The following is a 20665-nucleotide window of genomic DNA, read 5'->3' on the forward strand; positions in this document are numbered from 1 at the left end:
TAAACTTTGAATAAACTTTGATTCTCCAACTATCCCTGTGCTGCTCGGCTGGCTCGGATCACTCTCTTTAGCACCTGCTGTAACAGTCTGGCATGCCACTGTCCTGTAAGTCTAATAAATGAGTATGTGAGCTCATGCCTGGCCTGGGCAGTGAGAACAAAGGGTGATGAGAGGAAATGATGAAGCAAACTAACAAAGGAGAATACGAGCTAGACAAATTCTTACCATAGTCCCTACAGTCAAGTTTATAGGAAATTGATCAAAATCAATCATCACTCCTTTTTAACCATATGCATAAAAGATTTCCTTCTTTTTTTTTTTTTTTTTTTTTGAGACAGAGTCTCGCTTTGCTGCCCAGGTTAGAGTGAGTGCCGTGGCGGCAGCCTAGCTCACAGCAACCTCAATCTCCTGGGCTCAAGCGATCCTCCTGCCTCAGCCTCCCCAGTAGCTGGGACTGCAGGTATGCGCCACCATGCCCGGCTAATTTTTTCTATATATATTAGTTGGCCAATTAATTTCTACTTATAGTAGAGACGGGGTCTTGCTCTTGCTCAGGCTGGTTTCGAACTCCTGACCTCAAGCAATCCACCCGCTTCGGCCTCCCAGAGTGCTAGGATTATAGGCATGAGCCACCACGCCCGGCCCATAAAAGATTTCTTAAAGTTCCATCTAAGAATATCTCACTTTGGGAGATGAAGGCAAATATCTGGCATATTCAAGTGCTATTCAAGAAAACAGAAATAATAAGGCTTTTATTAGCAGCGGTTTTAGTTTTTAGTGTTGTTACATTTTCCCAACCTAAGAAAAATATAAGCAGTTTTTCAAAAGTAAAACTCTGCTTTTGATATGTAAAACTTAGGAAAGAATGAATAAAAACATAGGCTTTAATTTAATACCCTAGCCTAGCGAAGACATAAGTGAGGAGCAGCAGGTTCCTACTTCTGAGAAGAACAAGCATTAAAAACAATAGTTGAGGCCTGGCTCAGTGGCTCTCACCTATAATCCTAGCCCTCTAGGAGGCCAAGGTGGGCAGATCACTCAAGGTCAAGAGTTTGAAACCAGCCTGAGCAAGAGTGAGACCCTGTCTCTACTATAAATAGAAAGAAATTAACTGGCAAACTAAAAAAAAATATATATATATAAAAAATTAGGCCGGGCGCTGTGGCTCACGTCTGTAATCCTAGCTCTTGGGAGGCCGAGGCGGGCGGATTGCTCAAGGTCAGGAGTTCAAAACCAGCCTGAGCAAGAGCGAGACCCCGTCTCTACTATAAATAGAAAGAAATTAATTGGCCAACTGATATATATATAAAAAATTAGCCGGGCATGGTGGCGCATGCCTGCAGTCCCAGCTACTCGGGAGGCTGAGGCAGAAGGATCGCTCAAGCCCAGGAGTTTGAGGTTGCTGTGAGCTAGGCTGACGCCACGGCACTCACTCTAGCCTGGACAACAAAGCAAGACTCTGTCTCAAAAAAAAAAAAAAAAAAATTAGCCAGGCATGGTGGCACATGCCTGTAGTCCCAGCTACTCAGGAAGCTGAGGCAGGATTGCTTGAGCCCAGGAGTTTGAGGTTGCTGTGAGCTAGGCTGATGCCATGGCACTCACTCTAGCCTGGGCAACAAAGCGAGACTCTGTCTCAAAAAAAAAAAAAAAAAAAAAAAGAACTATGAACAAACTCCTATGCAAACTGCACATAGTTGGCTGCTAAGCAGGACAGGCAGCAGCGCAAAAACACCCCGCGGGCCGGATAAATGTCCTCGGCGGGCTGCATGTGGTCCACCAGCCATAGTTTGAGGACCTCTGCTTTAGACAAAGCTTCATGTCTTTAACCAATTACAAGTCAAAGAGTCTTTAAACCCACCTATAACCCGTAAGTAATCCCCTCCTTCAAGATGGCCCACCTTTTCGGACCAAGCCAATGTACACCTCCCTATAGATTGATGACTTTACCTGTAACCCCCGTCTCCCTGAAATGTATAAAAACCAACTGTAACCCAGCCACAGTGAGTCCACTTGCTCAAGGCTTCTTGGGCGTGTCTTCGGGTCATAGTCCTCAAATTTGGCTCAGAATAAATCTCTTTAAAATTATTTTACAGAGTTTGGCTTTTCTTTCCAATGACAATCTATTTTGGTTTTTTTTATTTTTGTTTTTTTGAGACAGAGTCTCCCTTTGTTGCCCAGGCTAGAGTGAGTGCCGTGGTGTCAGCCTAGCTCACAGCAACCTCAAACTCCTGGGCTCAAGCCATCCTCCTGCCTCAGCCTCCCGAGTAGCTGGGACTACAGGCATGTGCCACCATGCCCGGCTAATTTTTTCTATATATATTAGTTGGCCAATTAATTTCTTTCTGTTTATTGCAGAAACGGGGTCTCGCTCTTGCTCAGGCTGGTTTTGAACTCCTGACCTCAAGCAATCCGCCTGCCTTGGCCTCCCAGAGTGCTAGGATTACGGGTGTGAGCCACCGCTCCCGGCCTGATAAACTGTTTATAAAGATTCGTATCTAACACACAAGAATTAGATACTATTTGGGGACTTGAAAACACTTGTATTGCCAAGCATATAAAAGTTCTGTCTGTGCCGGGCGTGGTGGCTCCCGTCTGTAATCCTAGCACTCTGGGAGACTGAGATGTGAGGATGGCTCAAGCTCAGTAGTTCGAGACCAGCCTGAGCAAGAGCGAGACCCCATCTCTACTAAAAATAGAAAGAAATTATCTGGACAACTAAAAAATGTATATATAAAAAATTAGCCGGGCATAGTGGCATATACCTGTAGTCCCAGCTACTCGGGAGGCTGAGACAGAAGGATTGCTTTGAGGTTGCAGGACTTTGAGGTTGCTGTGGGTCAGGCTGACGCCACGGCACTCTAGCCCAGGCAACAGAGTGAGATTCTGTCTCAAATAAATAAATAAAACAAAATAAAATAAAAGTTCTGGGCTGGGCGTGGTGGCTCAGGCCTGTAATCCTAACAGTCTGGGAAGCCAAGGTGGATGGATCGCTCAAGGTCAGGAGTTCAAAACCAGCCTGAGCAAGAGTGAGACCTTGTCTCTACTAAAAATAGAAAGAAATTAATTGGCCAACCAAACAATATGTATAAAAATTAGCCAGGCATGGTGGCGCATGCCTGTAGTCCCAGGTACTTGAGAGGCTAAGGCAGAAGGATTGCTTGAGCCCAGGAGTTTGAGGTTGCTGTGAGTTAGGCTGACCCCACGGCACTCACTCTAGCCCGGGCAACAGAGTGAGACTTTCCCTCAAAATAAATAAATAAAAAATAAAATAAAATAAAATAAAATAAAATAAAATAAAATAAAATAAAATAAAATAAAATAAAATAAATAAAATAAATAAAATAAATTAAATAAAATAAAATAAAATAAAATAAAATAAAATAAAATGTTTTGTCTGTACTATACAGTTAAACTGCTCTTTAAAAGGAGGTAGGGGGAACCACTGCAAATGTAAACATGGCAATTCATTGTAAAGCCAGAGTCACAGAAGTTTAAAGATAGGAGAAACTTCACAGATCATGTAATTCAAGCTCTACTTTTAAAGATAAGATGACAGGCCAGGCGTGGTGGCTCACGCCAGTAATCCTAGCACTCTGGGAGGCCAAGGCGGGAGGATCACTCAAGGTCAGGCAGTTCAAAAACCAGCCTGAGCAAGAGCGATACCCCATCTTTACTAAAAAAATAGAAAGAAATTAATTGGTCAACTAAAAAAGGTATAGAAAAAATCAGATGGGAATGGTGGCGCATGCCTGTAGTCCCAGCTACCCGGAGGCTGAGGCAGGAGGATTGCTTGAGCCCAGGAGTTTGAGGTTGCTGTGAACTAGGCTTTTGCCAGGGCACTCTAGCCTAGGCAACAGAGTGAGACTGTAATAGGCCGGCGCGGTGGCTCACGCCTTGTAATCCTAGCTCTCTCGGAGGCCGAGGTGGGCGGATTGCTCAAGGTCAGGAGTTCGAAACCAGCCTGAGCAAGAGCGAGACCCCATCTCTACTATAAATAGAAAGAAATTAATTGGCCAACTAATATATATAGAAAAAATTAGCCAGGCATGGTGGTGCATGCCTGTAGTCCCAGCTACTCGGGAGGCTGAGGCAGGAGGATCGCTTGAGCCCAGGAGTTTGAGGTTGCTGTGAGCTAGGCTGACGCCACAGCACTCACTCTGGCCTGGGCAACAAAGTGAGACTCTGTCTCAAAAATAAATAAATAAATAAATAATATAAATAATAAAATAAATAAAATAAAGATAAGATGACAAATACAAAGGGATGTTAACAGATTGATCCCAGGTCATATAACTAAGGCCCTTGTATTAACAGAATTATCTCCTAAGAATGAGTGCCTGTACGTTGCTGGTGGACATGTAAAATGATGCAGCCACTGTGGAAAGCAGTTTGGCAGCTCCTCAAAAAGCTAAACAGAATTACCCTATGATCCAGCAATTCCACTGCTGGGTATATACTTAAAAGAATTAAAAACAGGGACTCAAACAGGTACTTGTATGCCAACGTTTGTTGAGGCTTTGTTTACAATATCCAAAAAGGTGGGAAGAATCCAAGTGTCTATCAACAGACGAATGAAGAAACAAAACAAAATTCTATAAACATAGAATATTCTTCAGCTATAAAAAGGAATGATGTTCTGATACATGGATGAACCCTGAAAACATTATGTTAAGTGAAATAAGCTAAACACAAAAGGATAAATATTGTATGATTATACAACATATCTAAAATATGCAAATTTATAGAGACAGAAAGTAGAACAGAGGTTACCAAAGACTGTGAGGAGAGAAGAATAAGGAGTTATTCCTTAATGGTGACAGAATTTGCCTGTCTTGATTAAAAAGTTCTGGAAACAGACAGCAGTGATGGCTGCACAACACTGTGAATGTAACTAATGCCACTGATCTGTACACTTAAAATGAGCACATGGTCAGGTGCAGTGGGTATGTGCCTGCAGTCTCAACTATTCAGGAAGCCAAAGTTGGAGGACTGCTAGAGCCCAGAAGTTCAAGACCAGCCTAGGCAATATTGTGAGACCCCCATATCTAAATAAATAAAAATAAAATGGGCAACATATTTTACAACAAAAAAAATTTTTTACAGAGTGAATCTCATAAAAGCTGATTTGCTGTATGCAAAAAGCTCAGGCATTGAAGAGCTGGCCTATACCAGGAAAAACAGTGATCAGATATGCTCTTAATCCCACACCCTAATATATTTAGGTAATTTAAAAAGTACCGAAATAAATCTAAATAAATTTGGATTTTCTCACAACTGTTTGTATACTAAATCTTTACAGTACTTAGATTCATGCCCAAAAAAATCCAAGACATTTCTGGTATGCATACAGTTCCCTTGACTATTGTTTTACCTAAATGATATAACAACTAAAATTAGGAAAAGAAAGAATAAAAACTTACGGTAAATGACTAAGATTCTGACTTTAAAAAGGAAAAGCATCTAAAATAAAGCCTTCCTTTAGGAACAAATAATGTATCACCCACTGACTAAATCATTAATTCTAAGAAATACCCAGATTACACAAATTTTGATGTCAAAATATAAATGAAAAGCAACATTGATAAAAGAGAGTGGAAATTAGGAAACACAACTGCATAAACAATAGTTACATCTTAAGTAGGAATAGAGTTTAATGAGTCATCAGTTTAAAATGTACAGAACTCCAGATGTACTGATCTAGAAGGGTAAGGCTTATATAATTTTGGCCAATTATTTAAAGTGCTCATAGAATTCCTCCACATGAGAATGAACTCTGCAATTTTGTTCCTACTCAACATCCCAATCCTATAACAGGCAATTACACTATGGTAATTATGACTGTCATGATGTATACTTATTGGAATACTGATTACTTCATCAGTCAAGTGTCTAAGCCATTTTCACTTTGAAAAGGCAAGGAAATGAATTTTAAAAGCTAGGGATATTCAACATGTAACATTATATAATATAAATATGAGGAAACAAGAACTATAGATATCTTAAAGGTTTTTTTGTAATAGAAAGTGCTTTTCAAGTCTAGATCTTTGGGAGTATGTATGAGACTGGGCAGGCATGCACCAAATTACAAAAATCCTGGGTGCTCTGCTAAGGAGTTTGGAGCTCATTCTAAAGATGCTAAGGTATCACTAAAAGCTGGTAAGAAAGGAAGTAACAAGATGAGAGTTGTATACACTCAACTCAGGCTTTCCTTACACATTTCTTCTGAGGAGCTGTCATGAAGGCTCCAGAGGGAAGGAAAGAAAGAGGTTGATATGCCCCATGTTTCAAAGATATTGCATGAGGGAGGATCAGTGGCTAAGGTCTACCAACTTTCTACCACTTTGTTCTATCATCAGACTCTACTAGTGGAATTAAAGCTTCAGTACTAGTAGCACATAGGATATAGAAGAGTAACAGAGAAGAAAGGGAGTTCCTCTGGCCAAACTGCATAAGGGTCATCTCCAGGGAACTATTCATATTTTAACAGAATATTACACTAACAAAACAAAACAAGAGATATTATAACACCATATGATAAGATTGTAAAGTTTATGTCATGTATATTTTACAATTTAAAATAATTTTTTTTAAAAGAAAAAGTTATCTGAAATTAGGCATAACATTTTTCTACTCTGGTAAACATTAAATATGTAAATATTAGTCTATATTATACTTAATAATTCCCTCATTCTTCCTTCTCATTAAAGGAATTCTTCAAAGTGTATCCCCTACCAAAAAGCTAAATGTGTATGAATGCAAAGAAAAGGCATAATGATTATTATTTCCTGGGGACAGAGGAGAATCATAGCCCAAATGGATAACATTCAATAGCCAACTATTCTAGAGACCTGCAGTGGTGCAAAAAGCCACCAAAAATAATGCACATGGATTTGGGCAGACACATTCTAAAGGCACAGCTGTCTGCCCAGGCATGCTGCTGAAAGAACAGTACATTCCTACTTGTTCTGTCCTCCCCCTTAGGAAAGGAAGTTTAAACAAAACTGTCACATTTAACCCTCTAATGTGCGTGTGTTTTCAATAAGCTCAGCGAGGTAATAATAATTAGCAGTGAACCCCTCTAAAACTGCCCTTAGATTAGTCTCGGAAGATTTATGAATAGGGAAATAATTTTGTTCATATGTATTTCTCAGAAGTCTTGACCTGAGATTGCCAGTTAGGTTCAAAAATAGGGAAATGACAAGTCACTAACTTACAGAAAATTGATATATTAGTAGTATGGGCTAGGCTGACACCACTGTAGGCTAGAGCCCCGGCAACAGTGCAAGAACCTGTATCAAAAAAAAAAAAAAAAAACAGGCCGGGCGTGGTGGCTCACGCCTGTAATCCTAGCACTTTGGGAGGCTGAGGCGGGCGGATTGCTCAAGGTCAGGAGTTCGAAACCAGCCTGAGCAAGACCCCGTCTCTACCAAAAATAGAAATATATTAATTGACCAACTAAAAATATATATACAAAAAATTAGCGGGGCATGGTGGCGCATGCCTCTAGTCCCAGCTACTCGGGAGGCTGAGGCAGTAGGATCGCTGAGCCCCGGAGATTGAGGTTGCTGTGAGCCAGGCTGACGCCACGGCACTCACTCTAGCCTGGGCAAAGTGAGACTCTGTCTCAAAAAAAAAAAACAAAAAACAACAAAAACTGTCTTTCAAGTAAATGAGACAGGCACTGATGTTTCCTATAGTAAGTTTTTAAAACTCAAATTGAATATAATTACATTGTATAGTTAATTAATATGTAATGTATTACATTATGTGTGCATCACCTTAAAGACACATATACTGTTGCTTAAGGAGTGAGGTGTTCTTTCCTTTGCTATTCATGGTTGTGACTTTTCCTGCCAATTATTTATTTTACAACCAACTGTCAGTGAAGCTGGCTATATCTGCCACTGATAAGTATCAAATGCTGCTCAAGAAAGTAGCTTGGCGGGGGGAAGTAGGGGTCCACCAGCCTCCGTGGTGGGGGCTGAGTGCCACTCTTCACCTAAAAACAAAAAAGAAGGCAGGTTTTTTCACAACTCTTCCACAAAAACACAGTTTGGTTATAAGCTTTAATTTTTTCCTCCACTTTGGCTAGAATCGTGTGCATGTATATGTATTAATTTATACACCAATAAGCTGCTTTACGTTCAACATTTATTCATAGTATAATAGCTTCATTAATTCAAAGTTTTGGAAACTATTCTTTTGTTAGGAATTAATAAAGTCTTTTACTAATATGTAAAAATCAGGCTCGCTAAATAACCTCAGTAAGAGCTCAGTTTTGTTCCACATTTTTTAAGATACTGACATGCTTAAGGCACTTTCATCTGTGCTTGGGAGGGTTTAAAACAATGCATATGGCCGGGCGCGGTGGCTCATGCCTGTAATCCTAGCACTCTGGGAGTCCAAGGCCAGAGGAAAGCTCAAGGTCAAGAGTCAAGACCAGAGTCTAAAGATGGCGGCCTTGGCAGCGAGGAGTGTTGTGTCCCTGCATAGAAGTGTTAATCGGCCCATTGCCTTTGTTAGAAAGATTCCTTGGACTGCTGCGTTGAGTGAGATGAGAGAACACTTTGCACAGTTTGGCCATATACGAAGGTGTTTCCTACCTTTTGACAAAGAGACTGGCTTTCACAAAGGTTTCAGTTGGGTTCAGTTTTCTACAGAAGAAGAACTTCAGAATGCACTACAACAGGAAAATCACTTCATTGATGGAGTAAAGTTCTACGTTCAAGCTCAAAGACCAAAAGTTTTTCATGGGGATCAAACATCTGATGGAGAGAAAGATTTTTAAGACCATTCCTGTATATTAAATAAAGTTAACTGAGAAAAAAAAAAAAAAAAGAGTCAAGACCAGCTTGAGCAAGAGCGAGACCCCGTCTCTACTGAAAAAAAAAATAGAAAGAAATGAATTGGCAAACTAAAAATATATAGAGAAACTCAGCCGGGCATGGTGGCGCATGCCTGTACTCCCAGCTACTTGAGGCTGAGGCAGGAGGATCGCTTGAGCCCAGGAGTTTGAGGCTGCTGTGAGCTAGGCTGATACAACACTCTAGCCCACCAAACAAAGTGAGACTCTGTCAAAAAAAAAAAAAAAAAAAATGCATGACACAGTGTCTATCCTCATGGAATTTATAATGTGGTGGGAAATATGAACATAATAAAAAGGTAAATATATGGAAAGTATTGTGATTGGGGCACAAATTCCTATGGAAACACTTGATGGAAGTCTTTCCAACAGGTCATTGATGGTAATGACTGGTTCCTGTTAGAAGTTAGAAGGCAGTTTAAAATTATTTAAAATTTCAAAATTCTTTTTATAGAAACTTTCTCCACAACTTATTTAAACTATTACACAAAGTAAATGCTATGAAAAACTGTAAGGCTGGTGGGGCGGGGAGGCCCTTTCCCTCCCTAGATCAAAAAGAAAAGGCTCACGAGACCAGACCCACCAAGGAAAAACTACCAGCCCCCACTGAGAAAAACCACACCCAGATGTCACCCAGATAAGAAAGTTTCCGCTCCTGGATTCTGAAAATACCGCCAGCCCCTCCTATTTCTCAGTGACCACCCAAGGTGGCCCCAGCTCTTCCCACCAAAGTCCCTAGCAAGGCCCAAATGGTATAAAACGCCACACCCCCTTCAAACAGAGGCGATTTCTGGGGTCCCCCTCTTTTGGGACCCCAGAACCTTGTCTGGGAGCACTAAATAAAACCACGTGGTTTGGCCCCACTCTTTCTCTCTGTCTTTTCTTTTCGCTGCTGCCAAAAAACCTCACATTTGGTGCCGACTCCCCCAGGAGAGGAGTCTTGGCCGAGCAGGCCTGCCACAGGGCCGTGGTCGCGCCTTCCCCTCTCTTGTCTTCCTGACCTCAGGCTGGACCTCCACCAGACGCCTGTCGACTAACTGGCCTGGGTAAGTCCCTCTGCCCTTGCAGTCCTAGCCCAGTGAGTCCATTCCACGGTCTCTGTCCATAAAACCTTGGGTCCAAATCAGAGATCCTCCACCATAAGGCGCCGAGTGCCTCAGGGACGCCTGAGCCCCTCAGTCAGTCCTTCCATCCGTAAGGATCCATAAGGGCCTGAGTGTCTCGGGGACGCCCGAGCCCCTCAGTCAGTCCTTCCACCCGTAAGGATCCATAAGGGCCTGAGTGTCTCGGGGACGCCCGAGGCCCTCAGTCAGTCCTTCCATCCGTAAGGATCCATAAGGGCCTGAGTGTCTCGGGGATGCCTGAGCCCCTCAGTCAGTCCTTCCATCCGTAAGGATCCATAAGAACCTGAGTGTCTCGGGGACGCCTGAGCCCCTCAGTCAGTCCTTCCATCGTAAGGATCCATAAGGGCCTCAGTGTCTCGGGGACGCCTGAGCCCCTCAGTCAGTCCTTCCATCCGTAAGGATTCATAAGGGCCTGAGTGTCTCGGGGACGCCTGAGCCCCTCAGTCAGTCCTTCCATCCGTAAGGATCCATAAGGCCCTGAGTGTCTCGGGGACACCTGAGCCCCTCAGTCAGTCCTTCCATCCGTAAGGATCCATAAGGGCCCGAGTGTCTCGGGGACGCCTGAGCCCCTCAGTCAGTCCTTCCATCGTAAGGATCCATAAGGCCCTGAGTGTCTCGGGGACTCCTGATCCCCTCAGTCAGTCCTTCCTTCCGTAAGGATCCATAAGGCCCCGAGTGTCTCGGGGACGCCTGATCCCCTCAGTCAGTCCTTCCATCCGTAAGGATCCATAAGGCCCTGAGTGCCTCAGGGAAGCCTGATCCACTCAGTGGGTCTATTCAAGGCTCAGAGCCTTCTCTCCAAGGCCTGATTGGTCTCCTGGGAAGGATAAGTAGGGCCTGAAAAAGAAGGTAGGACAGAGTAGGTAGCCCCCCCGTGTCAACCAGAAAGGACGATATCTTACTTATTACCTTGTTACCCTGGGGTAGTGAGGGTGATTGGGGTTGCAGAGCCGGGGCTCTTTCAGTCTTCTGCAGCCAAGCCCAAAACCGTCAACGGCAGGTGGAAGGACTGACCCTGCAGACATTTGTCACAAGGGACAATCACTCTTCCAGTGTCCCTCTTGACCGCAGGCTGGACAGGTTCAGTAAGCTGACATGACTGTGGGCACCAGTTGGCCCAGTGGCCTTCCTTACCACACTTGAAGCAGGTGCCTGGCAGAGTGTGGCTGGTTGCTTTAGACGAGGTTGATGGCTTTCCGGGCCCCGCCGGCCGCAGGGCTGCAACCAAGGCTTGGGCTTGCAGGTGTCCTTTTGGTAGACAGGGGTTTCCTTTTGGACCTTTGCCTGTCCATCTCGGGAATTAAAGATTTTAAACGCATGTTTACCAGGTCTCGGATGGGGGTCTGAGGGCCTTCTTCTGCCTTTTTAAGTTTGCATCTAATGTCAGAGGAGGACTGGGTGATAAAGTGAGTTGCAAGGACGGTGGCCCCTGCTGGGGAAGGGGAGTCTAAGTGGGTATATTGGATGAGAGCATCTGTAAGATGCCTGAGGAAGACCATAGGATTTTTATCCGGCTTTTGAGTGATTTCTCTAAGCTTATCATAATTAACGGCCCGATGGGCAACAGCCTGGAGGCCAGCAAGAACACATTGCAGCATGCGATCTCGGCGGGTTCTACCATCTCGGCCAGCGGGGGGTGTCTGGCTGGTATTCTTACCTTGGCTCATTGCGTGGGACAGCCTTGGCCCGACTAGCATGGTGTGGTGTGTTATATGGACTTGGTCGGCATGTCCCTGAGCTGCCATATAGACACGTTTTTTTTTTTTTTCATCAGTAGTAAGAGTAGAGGCCAGAATGACAAAAATGTCACGCCAGGTCAAATCATGTGCTTGTGTAAGATAACGGAACTCTTTGGTGTAGGCCGTGGGGTCATTAGAAAAGGAGCCTAAACCCTTTTCAATCTGAGTGAGATCAGACAGGGAGAAGGGAACGTGGACGTGCTCGACCCCTTCGGCACTGGCTATCTCAAGCAAGGGGCAGAGAAGGGTTTGGTCTAAGGGTCTCACGTGGGATCGAGTGTGGTGACTGACAGGGGACGTTGACAGAAAGCCAGCACAAGCAGTATCGAAGGACGATGGGGCATTAGAAGGAAGAGGAGGACCCAGATATGGTTGAGGCCGAGCAGGGGGACAGGTAAGGGAGTCAGGTGGGTCAGAGAAGGCAGAAGAGGTTTCTAACAGGTCCTTCGGCTGAGAGGTGGAAGAGGCCAAGGACAGCGGAGGACTCCACACAAGGGGGCCCCCACCACCAGCCTTACAAAGGCTGGTCACAGGTCACAGGTCAGAGGAAAGGACGGGAACGCAGATAGAAGAAAGCCTGGACATAAGGAATCTCTCCCCATTTGCCATTTTGGTGCCAAAGTTATCCAGATCTTGTAAGATTTTGAAATTGAAAGTCCCATTTTTAGGCCACTGGGACCTATTGTCTAATTTGTACGTCGGCCAGGCGGTGTTACAATAGAAATGAGTCGCTTGGGCTGAATATCAGGCTTGAGGCCCACGGCTGTAAGATTGGCTAAGAGACAGCCCAGAGGCCTGTGAGATTTGATTTTGGACGATTGACTGCCCATGGTGTCCTAGTCCAATGGTGGAAGGACGAGATCGGGAGTCGGAATCCCAGGACACCGTTCAGACCATGGAGAGAAGGTTCTGAGCCTTGGAAAGGACCGACTGAGGGGATCAGGCGTCCCCAAGGCACTCAGGGCCTTATGGATCCTTACGGATGGAAGGACTGACTGAGGGGCTCAGGCGTCCCCGAGACACTCAGGGCCTTATGGATCCTTACGGATGGAAGGACTGACTGAGGGGCTCAGGCGTCCCCGAGACACTCGGGGCCTTATGGATCCTTACGGATGGAAGGACTGAGGGGCTCAGGTGTCCCCGAGACACTCAGGCCCTTATGGATCCTTACGGATGGAAGGACTGACTGAGGGGCTCAGGCGTCCCCGAGACACTCGGGGCCTTATGGATCCTTACGGATGGAAGGACTGACTGAGAGGCTCAGGCGTCCCCGAGACACTCAGGCCCTTATGGATCCTTACGGATGGAAGGACTGACTGAGGGGATCAGGCGTCCCCGAGGCACTCAGGCCCTTCTGGATCCTTACGGATGGAAGGACTGACTGAGGGGCTCAGGCGTCCCTGAGGCACTCGGCGCCTTATGGTGGAGGATCTCTGATTTGGACCCAAGGTTTTATGGACAGAGACCGTGGAATGGACTCACTGGGCTAGGACTGCAAGGGCAGAGGGACTTACCCAGGCCAGTTAGTCGACAGGCGTCTGGTGGAGGTCCGGCCTGAGGTCAGGAAGACAAGAGAGGGGAAGGCGCGACCACGGCCCTGTGGCAGGCCTGCTCGGCCAAGACTCCCCTCCTGGGTTTCGGCACCAAATGTAAGGTTTTTTGGCAGCAGCGAAAAGAAAAGACAGAGAGAGAGAAAGAGTGGGGCCAAACCACGTGGTTTTATTTAGTGCTCCCAGACAAGGTTCTGGGGCCCCAAAAGAGGGGGACCCCAGAAATCGCCTCTGTTTGAAGGGGGTGTGGCGTTTTATACCATTTGGGCCTTGCTAGGGACTTTGGTGGGAAGAGCTGGGGCCACCTTGGGTGGTCACTGAGAAATAGGAGGGGCTGGCGGTATTTTCGGAATACAGGAGCGGAAACTTTCTTATCTGGGTGACATCTGGGTGTGGTTTTTCTCAGTGGGAGCTGGTAGTTTTTCCTTGGTGGGTCTGGTCTCTCGTGAGCCTTTTCTTTTTGATCTAGGGAGGGGAAGGGCCCCCCACCACCACCCTTACAAAAACATCCTTCACTATTTGTTAATCAGGTTCCCAGTAATTCTTACCAGCAATACTATGGTAATACACTTTTAGATTTTTGAACCTCAAACAAAATAGTGATGAATATCCTATAAATCAGACATCCTACAAAGCCTAACTAGTCCTTCCTTTTTTTTTTTTTTTTTTTTTGAGACAGAGTCTCTCTTTGTTACCCAGGGTAGAGTGAGTGCCGTGGTGTCAGCTTAGCTCATAGCAACCTCAAACTCCTGGGCTCAAGCAATCCTGCTGCCTCAGCCTCCCTCCCAAGTACCTGGGATTACAGGCATGCGCCACCATGCCCACCTTATTTTTTCTATTTTTGGTAGAGACCACATCTCTCTCTTGCTCAGGCTGGTCTCGAACTCCTGAGCTCAAACAATCCTCCCACCTCGGCCTCCCAGAGTGCTAGGATTATAGGCGTGAGCCACCTCGTCCAGCTGTCCTTCTTATTAAAATAAGTATTAATAAGGTTCTATAAGTTTTTTGGGTTTTTTTGTTTGTTTGTTTTTGTTTTTTGAGACAGAGTCTCGCTTTGTTGTCCAGGCTAGAGTGAGTGCCGTGGCGTCAGCCTAGCTCACAGCAACCTCAAACTCCTGGGCTCGAGCGATCCTTCTGCCTCAGCCTCCCGAGTAGCTGGGACTACAGGCATGCGCCACCATGCCCGGCTAATTATTTTTTTATATATATATCAGTTGGCCAATTAATTTCTTTCTATTTATAGTAGAGACGGGGTCTCGCTCTTCTCAGGCTGGTTTTGAACTCCTGACCTTGAGCAATCCGCCTGCCTCGGCCTCCCAGAGAGCTAGGATTACAGGCGTGAGCCACCGCGCCCGGCAGGTTCTATAAGTTTTTAACATAAAAATTTCCATTTGTACTTTTCATACTTAATGCTCCTAAATAAATTTAAATATGTAAAATGTTAATTCAAATCAAAATAAATAATAAAGTAATAAACACAACTATAAAGCTAGCAATAAAGATGAAAAGGTTTAGATAATTTCCTAGAAATTACAGATTGGCTTTCACTTGGTGAAAGAATCACAAAACTGTTAGCTTTTCAACATAAAGAACATTTTTCTCTGTATGCATAAAATCACACAAGTCAATCAAGTCAATTAATACAAAGCAGATATGTAACAAAAAAAGAAAAACTCCTGTCTTTGTCAACATAAAACTGTAATAATAAAAAATTATAATACAAAACCAACAAAACACAAGGCAAAATGGCAGAGAGCAGGGAGCAGTCCCCAGCCTTTTTGATACCATGGACCAGTTTCCTGGAAGACAGTTTTCCACAGGATGGAGGAGGGAGGGGCGGGGGAGGTGGTGGTGGTGCTCAGTTCCACCTCAGGTCATCAGGAGTTGGATTCTCGTGGGGAGCACACAACCTGGGGTTCATCCTTCTATGAGGGTCTGATGTCCTGGTATATCGCTTTGCTGGCTTGCGGCTCACCTACTGCTGTGCGGCCCAGCCCCAGGGGTTGGGGATCACAGTTGCAGAGCAGGAGCCAGAAGTCAAAATACTTAAGTTCTAGTCTTTTCTCTACCATCACTAGATAGCATAATTTACCACTGTTTTCATCTCCCTATCTGTAACATTACAAGGCAGGGGGGAAGATCATTCTAAAGTTATTTTCAGCTCAAAGGTCTTAAGATTCCATGAACCAAACTGAGGCATCTCATATTATGCTTTTCTTCTTAATGTTTTAAAGAAAAATAAAAAGTACATAAACTGGAATTAAAGATGGCAAATAGCTACATTATAAGTTATATTTTAGGAAGCCTAGACAAGCAAATCAAATTAATAGAAATTTAGAGTACAGAAAATTAGCAATGCCCTTATAGGCTAGAACTACTTAATGAGTAATGTAATAGCTTTGGAATTTATTTTCAGAATTCTTTTTGAGCATGTATGTATGGCTATGCTAGTCATTTCAACATCAAACTGGATCCATTGACTGGATCCAGCAAATCTGTATTTAAAATTTTTCTTAAACTCTCATATGCTGGGCTTTTTCCTTTAACTTTCATTTTCTATTTCTCTTCTCCTTCCAATACTATGTTTTAATGTGCTTCACAGTGTCTACTTTGTTTTTCTATTTCCTACATCTTTACCATGTCTGGTCTTCTGTATCCCTTATCCATGATTACATTTTTGACTCAAAGTGCCTCTATTCACCTAGATATTAAGCATTTTGAGATCCTCAAATTTCAGGTTTATTTTCTATGTTGTACCTCCTTTCCATAATATCAGACATAGGAGATTTGCCAGCAAATTCAGACATATTAATCAGTCACTGGAAAATTCAAATTTTACATGTTGACATTTTTATATTCCATTTACTTTCACCACTAGCAACCTGTTTGCTTAAAGTCTAAGGATTTTGCCTTTTAAATACTTGTTAGCATTTTGATACATACTAGAGAAACCAAAGCAGTTTCAAATTCAAAATATCATTTAGTCAAAATGGACAGGAAAAAATAGCACCCAATATTTAATTTGTCAGAACTGTGTAACAGGTTTTGGAAGGCCTATAAAAATAAAATGTATTGCATGTTATAACTATAAAATGTATTAGTTTCTTTGGGGAATTTTTTTTTTTTTGAGACAGAGTCTCACGCTACTGCCCCGGCTAGAGTGCTGTGGTGTCAGCCTAGCTCACAGCAACCTCAGACTCATGACTCAAGTGATCCTCCTGCCTTCTGAGTACCTGGGACTACAGGCATATGCCACCACACCCAGCTAATTTTTTTCTATCTTTAGTAGAGATGGGGTCTCACTCTTGCTCAGGCTGGTCTCAAACTATTGACCTCAAGTGATCCTCCCACCTTGGCCTCCCAAAGTGCTAGGATTACAGGCATGGCCCCCAGCTTTAGTTTTCTTCCTAGAACTCATTACCACATTATACAGTAAATAAATAGTGCCTGTCTCCACCCATACAGTGTAATCTCCATGAAGGCAAGGGCTGCAACTTATCCACTGCTATATTCCTAGTGCCTGGTAGGTGCTCAATAACTGTTGAGTAAATGAAAATTCAAAATGTCTGACTCTAGAATCCATATTATCAACCTGAATTATTCATGACCAAAGAAGTCCTTTAAATAATAAATGTTAAAAGTATACTTAAACTGGGAATATTGATTGCCTATAAGGAAGAGAACTGGGCAACTTAAAGGAAAAAGATCGAGGGATATTAAATGTATACCTCTTAAATCTTGAATTCTATGTGTTAACTTTTCAAAATTAAATACAATTTAAAATTTTAATTTAATAGGAAATAAGAATGGCTGAATTATATAAATTTAACAGTTCAATTCTTCATTCTCAAGATGTGAAACATTAATGGCCAAAATATAACAATCTTCATGTTATATTGTTCTGGGTGTTTCAACAAGATTCTTCAGGAATTTTTCAGAGCCCAAAAAGTTAAATGTTCTCTTCTTAAATGTTTCCTTACTCTTGCATCATATATTACATCTTAACTAGCAATCATCTTGTCACTAGGAAGTTGTTCATTACACCATTAGTTCGTTCATCTAGGGTAAAACAGACACCAAACAGGAAGTCTGAGGACAGGAAAAACAAAATCCCAAAGAGATTTTCCTACTTTCATACACCACGGAATACAATTCTTCTGACACCAGATGCATGGGGGAATTTCTTCACATAGCAAGCAAACAATTCTGCAGGTTCCCCAGTGGACACTAGCTGACTATCCTACAATTCAACTCAATTCTGCTACTATCTACCTTGATATAGCATCATATCCCTTAGGTTGAGGGCTCAGTCCTGTAAGGCTGTCCCCTACTTCAGATGTCAGATATGATCAACCGCTATAAATTGCGGTTCTCATATCCTCCTCCTTACATTTGATTAATTTGCTAGAGTCGCTCACAGAACTCAGGGACACACTTTAAAATAAATGTTTACCCATTTATTATAAAGGATATTACAAAAGATAACAAATGAACAGATAGAAGGGATGCATAGGGCAAAGTACGGGAGAACAGGGGCTGAGTAGCACTTCCAGGCCTTCTCCAGCAGCACCACCCTCCAGGAACCTCCATGTGTTCAGCTATCCAGAAGTTCTCTGAACCCAGTACTTTCAGGTTTTTATGGAGACTTCATTACATATGCATGGTTGATTAAATTACTGGTGATCTGCTCAATCTTTAGCCATTCTTCCCCCTCCCCAAAAATTAGGGGATAGGGCTGAAAGTCCCAACCTTCTAATCATGCCTTTGTCTTTTAGGTGACTAGGCCCCATCCTGAAGCTATTTATAGGCCCCAGGCACCAAGTCATCTCATTAGCATACAAAAGACACTCTTATCACCCCAAAGATGCCATGGGTTTTAGGAGCAATTTTTATAAGGAAACAGAATAAAGACCAAATATATATTTCACATAAAAGTTTCACTGTTACCAGAAACTTTTTCACCAAAGATAGCAGTAACAAAGAATGTTCTAGGATATGCTCCAATATATCCAGAATTTAAGGTCCTAGACCTGGTAATGGAAATGGTGGTAAAAGGGTTGAGAGAAGAGGAAAGGAGAAGGAGCCATTCAGGCACTTCCCACTATCCCTTCTAACCACAGCTAGTCCCTGCTTGGACAGGAAGCCACTCCCACTTCTCTTGAAAACAGTGCTCCTCTCAACTGATATGAAGAATACAGGAAGGTCACTTTCAGAAGAGGAAACCCAAAATGATAGTAATGAAATCCTTTATGGACCCATACCAGACCTAATGGCCTTCCCAGTACCATATACTCTTACTATATCACAAGGATGAGAATTATAAAACCATAATTAGAAAGAATAAGCACTGACTATAAGCTATAAGGTAATAAACTATTGTACTTAACTTTCACATTCAGATAACGCTGTATATTTTTCCAGCTCTTCTATATTAAATTATTAGATGCTATATGATAATGTGACAATCTTAATCTTTCTGAATGAAATCACTTTATATACACATATTCTCCCATTACTTGAATAATCTACACGGTGTTAAGATTTTTAAAAATCATTAACAACGTTTCCAAAAGAATTACTAAGAAACCGTCTGTGTTGTGTTAAAGACAGAACATAGGTCAGGCACAGTGGCTCACACCTGTAATCTTAGCTCTCTGGGAAGCCAAGGTGGGAGGATTGCTTGAGCTCAGGAGTTCAAGACCATCCTAAACAGTATTTTTCTACTAAAAATAGAAAAATTAGCCAGATGGTCCACATCTATAGTCCCAGCTACTTGGGAGGCTGAGGCAGGAGGATCACTTAAGCCCAGGAGTTTTGAGGTTGCTGTGAGCTTGGCTGATGGCACTCTAGCCCAGGCGACAGAGTGAGACTGTCTCAAAAAAAAATAAATATAAAAATAAAAGTCCGGGCCCAGCGGCTCACACCGGTAATCCTAGCACTCTGGGAGGCCAAGGTGGGCAGATCGCTCAAGGTCAGGAGTTTGAAACCAGTGTGAACAAGAGCTAGACCCTGCCTCTACTAACAAATAGAAAGAAATTAATTGGCAAACTAAAAATATATATAAAAAATTGGCCGGGCATGGTGGCGCATGCCTGTAGTCCCAGCTACTCATGAGGCTGAGGCAGGAGGATCGCTGGAGGCCAGGAGTTTGAGGTTGCTGTGAGCTAAGATGACGCCACAGCACTCTAGCCCGGGCAACAGAATGAGACTCTGTCTCAAAAAATTGAGATTAAAATTAAAATGAAGACAGAACAATTACTCTCTCAATTGAAATTAGAGAGAAAATGAGACAATCAATTGGAAACTATCACATAAAAATCAACAGTTTGGATCTAAGCAAAAGCACTATGAATGGTCTTTCTTTTTTTTCCGAACTCCTGACCTCGAGCAATCCGCCCGCCTCCGCCTCCCAGAGTGCTGGGATTACAGGCGTGAGCCACCGCGCCCAGCCTAAAATGATGATGTAGATGGGCATTTTTTTTTTTTTTTTTTTTTGAGACAGAGTCTCGCTTTGTTGCCCAGGCTAGAGTGAGTGCCGTGGCGTCAGCCTAGCTCACAGCAACCTCAAAACTCCTGGGCTCAAGCAATCCTCCTGCCTCAGCCTCCCAAGTAGCTGGGACTACAGGCATTCGCCACCATGCCTGGCTAATTTTTTGTATATATATTAGTTGGCCAATTAATTTCTTTCTATTTATAGTAGAGACGGGGTCTCGCTCTTGCTCAGGCTGGTTTCGAACTCCTGACCTCGAGCAATCCGCCCGCCTCGGCCTCCCAGAGAGCTAGGATTACAGGCGTGAGCCACCGCACCGGGCTCTTTTTTTTATATTCCTTTTAAGAAAAACATATTTTTATTCATGTTTACATATTCATGGTTGGGGAAAAAAATTTAAATTATATGTAAATAAAATTATATAAGAAAAATATATTTTATTGCAAACAAAAAAGTATGAAAGCAGAACAACTGGCCCAAACCAGCCCTAAAGTCTACTTTTTTTCATATAAGCAAATAGGAAAGCAATGATTTTACTAAGTGGGAGATAATTTTTAAAGTATAATGGCAACTGGATTTTCTTCCTGAGTACTGGAGTATCCCCTAGTGGACTGGTAAAGTACAGTTTTTTGGCTTACTGAATCAAACTTGTAAGTCTCTGATCATAATAAATTCACCTAACAAGTCTCTATAGTGTCACCTAATAAGTATCTTTTTTCCCACAGTCAAAGCAAAGTTAGCATTGGTTTTTGTAAATTTCATAATTTTGAATTTTCAAAAATTGAAAAAGTTGTATTAAAAAAAAAAATACACACCATTAAGCACCATAGTTTGTCAGTAAAAAAAAAAAAAAAAAAAAATACACACCAGAATCATAAAATTCTGTTTTAAGATGCCAC

The 20665-nt window shown here is 42.9% G+C and overlaps 1 protein-coding gene and 1 pseudogene across 4 annotated transcripts in view; one reads left to right on the forward strand and one right to left on the reverse strand.

The window, feature by feature from the left end:
• ABL2 (ABL proto-oncogene 2, non-receptor tyrosine kinase) overlaps nt 1-20665 on the reverse strand; it is a 127359-nt gene that overhangs the window by 75640 nt on the left and 31054 nt on the right. The gene's annotated exons all lie outside the window — the stretch shown is intronic.
• Nucleotides 8450-8838, forward strand: LOC105875499 (SRA stem-loop-interacting RNA-binding protein, mitochondrial pseudogene; annotated as a pseudogene).

This window comes from Microcebus murinus, chromosome 2 (assembly GCF_040939455.1).
Source record: "Microcebus murinus isolate Inina chromosome 2, M.murinus_Inina_mat1.0, whole genome shotgun sequence".
NCBI lineage: Eukaryota > Metazoa > Chordata > Mammalia > Primates > Cheirogaleidae > Microcebus > Microcebus murinus.